A 5,000-nucleotide genomic window follows, 5' to 3' on the forward strand; every position below is an offset into this window, starting at 1 on the left:
AATGAAGCACTGTGAAGATCAATATATTGGAACGAAATTCTCCCCTAAGTAAAAGTAAAATTAATGCCTGAGTATGCAAGCGTGCGTGACTACTTGTGAGGGCGTGGGTGCTGACGCAGAAACGAGTCGCGGAACAACTGAGGCTGAAGTAACGATGACTTGGTTCGAGGCGGTCACAGGAAGAGTAAGTGAAACCGGGCGTGAAATGCCGTAGATTTCTATGAGAGAATGAATCGGGGTCGGAATTTCGCTCCACGCAGTCGAGAGGAATCTGTGGGGATAATATAGTGACGATGAATCTAATTGAAAATTTCTTTTCAATAAAGCGAGATAAGGACTTGAGAGGAACTCGTGAAGAGTTCGGAACGTCTCGCTTATTTTCAATTCTCATTGTGGTTAGATTCATTTACATATATGTATATTTATATATATACATATGTAGATATATATATAGATATAGATATCGATATAGATATGTATGTATGTATGTATGTATGTATGTATGTATATATATGTATATATATATGTATACATATATATATATATATATATATATATATATATATATATATATATATATATATATATATATATATATACATATATATACATATATATATATATATATATATATATATATCTCTATATATATATATGTATATACATATATATATATATATATATATATATATATATATATATATATATATATATATATATATGTGTGTGTGTGTGTGTGTGTGTGTGTGTGTGTGTGTGTGTGTGTGTGTGTGTGTGTGTGTGTGTATGTGTGTGTGTGTATGTGTGTGTGTGTGTGTGTGTGTGTGTGTATCTATATCTATCTATCTAGCTATCTATCAATCTATAGATATAGATATCGATATAGATATATATGCATGTATGTATGTATGTATATATGTATATATATGTGTATATATATATATATATATATATATATATATATATATATATATATATATATATATATATATATATATATATATATATATATATATATATATATATATATGTATATATATACATATATATATATATATATATATATATATATATATACGTACCTATATATGTAAATATAAATATATATATATATATATATATATATATATATATATATATGTACCTATATATGTATGTATAAATACACACACACACACACACACACGCACACACACTCAGGCATGCAGATAAGATACAGATCAGCATGCATGTCTAGAAGTTCGCATCATCTCCCCGGGATTCTGCACTTCTCCATCACATGTCAATAAAACCAGAAAATGCAACGGCGGCAGACGCGACACCGTCCCGAGGGCCCGCGATGGAGGCAAGGGGAGAGGGCGGCTTCGGAGAACAGACGGAAATCATGCAATATTATCACGTGAGTTGTTGGCGATGACTTTTGAGAATGTTTGGTCTGACGAGTGTGTTTGAGTGGTGTGTGTGTGTGTGTTCGTGTGTGTGTGTGTGTGTGTGTGTGTGTGTGTGTGTGTGTGTGTGTGTGTGTGTGTGTGTGTGTGTGTGTGTGTGTGTGTGTGTGTGTGTTTCTATCATTACGTATGCATATATATATGTATTTAAAGATAGGGGAAAGTGAGATTGCAGGTCTGAAACAAACTTGCTTTTTTCTTTTTGCTTATATAAAGAATCTTTCGAAAAATGATGTTTTTATGTTCTTTTTTGGCATATCATAATAATATACAAAGCACTCAAAGCCTTATGTACACTGCGTGGTCTAAAAGCAAAAGAATAAAGAAAAGAAAAGAAAGAAAGAACGAAGAAAGAAAAAACAGGCAGGTTGTCAGCAGCACCCTCTCAACGTTATCATACTCAAGGAGTCAATCTTATACCATTATAGATCCCACTTGTACTTCTCCAACCAGGAAATATAGTGTGAAGAAACCTCGCGACAGCGTGAATGAACAACGAACAGGAAAAAAAGCATTATCTGAACTCTGAACAACGGACAGGTAAGTAAAGAAGAAGAAAAAAAGGAAATAAATATAAAATGAGTATTGCCTTAGAATCCCCGCAAGCCCCTCGAGGAGCAACGTCCGCGGAGATCCCCGGATGTAAAGCAAAGAACCAACACTGCGAGCTTAACTTTGTGACAGACAGCTTCCCCCGGGAGACATAGGGCGTGAGCGAGTAGTGTGCGGCTCCAGGACACGTCGCTACGAGCCATGACAAAGATACAGTCGATGCAGTTGCGTTTCCCTAGCGCAGAATTATTCGATATTGGTCATAGAATATTGAAATGTTGTTCCTGTCTTGACTCCGTTCTGGTAACTCATGTTACATCGTTTGTGGATGCGCAATTGTGTCAATAAACCGATGCCTTGCTCTGTTCTTTAGTGTAAGTAAAAAGTGCTGAGACCTTTGTTGATATATGAAAAAAAGTTTTATTCTCTAGTATAAATAAAAAGTGTCGAGACCTTTGTAAAAAAAAAAAAAAAACGCGTGAATGAGAATGAATTATATACTTATGCGTGTGTTCACAATGCAAGGGATGTATATGAGGCGTGTCTAATACATCCCTACCGTTTTAAAAGTGTAAATTCCAAATCATACTCCTATAAATCTCACAATGAACACCTCCCCAACCTCTTTCAATATTTAATGTAAGGACGTTGTCTCAGTAAAGCCTGCGTCTGAGTGAACAGTTTGCGAACCTCATTTGTGATGAAGTGAAATCAATTTTCTCTCGGCGGGAGTTGATTCAGCAATTGCACGCAGCCCAAGACAAGCGGAGAGGCGAAGGAGCGGAAGTGTTATTGCAGAAATTTGTGTCAAGGTCCCTCTTCTGCATATTGATTGTCTGGCGTTCGCGGAAGTATTGGCATGTTCCTTGCAAACTCAGTTGCTGAGTTGGGTGTTGCTTTAATACACTGCTTAACGTTGATTACACTGATTGCTGATGAAATTGTTCAAAGATAAACTCATTCGCGACTGACAGAAGTAAATGAGATATCATACTATTGAGTACAATTAGATAGACTGACTGACTGACTGATGGAATGATAGATACATACATACATACATACATACATACATACATACATACATACATACATACATACATACATACATACATACATACATACATACATACATACATACATACATTCATTCATTCATACACATATACATAGAGAAATTCGTAGAAAGATAGATAGAAAAAATAGATATAGTTATAGGTAAATAGACATACAGACAGACAAGTAAATAGCTAGGTAGATAGATATGAAAATACACAGGTAGATGTACCAACAGCTATGTGTATGTGCGTATGTGAATACTTTAAGCGAAATCATAAAAAAGTAGATATCTTAATCACCTCAAGTGTAAAGTAGCCCAGTCAGGTAGTGTATTGGAATGTCGTTGTTAAAATATTGAAGAAGTTATGAAAAAATAATAGAAAAAAACACGGGAAGGTGATTTCTTTTAAAGTAAAAAAGGCAGGGGAATGGGTTTTCGCAACTGCAATGTTTTTTTTTTTCTCTTTTTTTAGCAGAACAGTACCGCCAAGCCTTATGAAAAAAGAAACGGATATATATATATATATTTTTTTTTTAAGTAAATAAGCAGAAAAAGAAAACAAAATCTTAAAGACGAAAACAGAGAGAATAGTATATAGGATCAGATATACTTCATACAGAATTTCAAAGAATTTCCCCTCCATAGCCGATTCGAATGCGTTCAGAGAAGTATAAACAATTAGGCCGCGTTCAAAATGCGCTCTTAGAAAACACGAACAACTAGACCTAATTCCATAGACTGTTGACTGCGCTGTTCACCGGGAATTAACAGGAGGAACAGTTAAATTATGGTAATAGAAGGTAATAAAACATCAAACACCCAGTTAGCCCCAATCTACACTGAATTGCGAACGTTTATTCGCGCCCGATCTCGCGTTCAACAAGAGCGGCAGACAAAGGTTTTCGCGTTGTGTTGCCAGTGAACGGAAGATAAATGCTGTTGTGTTTTTTTTATTCGTTATCGGGTCATTTTAGCCCGTGGTTGATCACTGGGTTGAGGGGCTACTGTTTTAGAATAATTTGAGGGAATAGTAAGCATTTTATCTATCTGTAAGTCTAGTATTTACACGGCTCCGTGGATTATTAATATTGCAGAAATAATACACACATGCACGCAAACACTGGCACACTAACAGACTGTTTTTTTTAATATGTTTTTTTTTTCTAATTTGGTTTCAATATTTTCGTAGTTTTATTTAGAATCAGCAGGTTACTTGGCCTTTGGGAGTGATCTGACTCCCGTGTGACCTGGACTGGTTAACACTTCATTATTTTAGTTTTTGTTATCATTATCCTTCTTTTTCTCTTCTCTTCTATTTCTTCTTCATTATCATAATCGTCATCATGATCCTTACCATCGTCATCATTATTGTTATCATCCTTATCATTTTCGTCATCATAATCATTATCATCATCATTATTCTCATCATCATTATCATCATCATTATCATTATTGTTAATATTGTCATCATCATCGTCATCATTATCATCATCATTAATTGTCTAGTTTGGACTAGTTTCTTTCTAATGAATGGCTAATTTTACCTCGAAATGACAGAGCTTTGTAGCTACTTGTACGAAAAACAAACAAACATGCATTCATGAAACGCATTCATATCAGGAACTGGTTCATGCCGCTTCGAACCCAACCAAAGTTTCCTCTTCTGACAAAGTAAAAGCCGACAGAGGTTCCTTTTGAGGTTCACTTTCTGCATTCGTACATTGAAAAGGAAAGGTAATTACTGATACAAATTTTCATCTGGAATTTCAGTCAATGGAAATTCTGTAGTATCTGCATCTTATCTTTTCCCGAATATAGTAGAATTAATTATAGTTATAAATATATAGTTTTTTTTTTTTTTTCATTTGTCCACTCAACGTCTATGATATCTTTTGGTCCCTGAAACAGGATTAAATTATCCCTCCTCTATATCAGCCATTCCT

This window comes from Penaeus vannamei, chromosome 19, assembly GCF_042767895.1.
Source record: "Penaeus vannamei isolate JL-2024 chromosome 19, ASM4276789v1, whole genome shotgun sequence".
Lineage (NCBI taxonomy): Eukaryota > Metazoa > Arthropoda > Malacostraca > Decapoda > Penaeidae > Penaeus > Penaeus vannamei.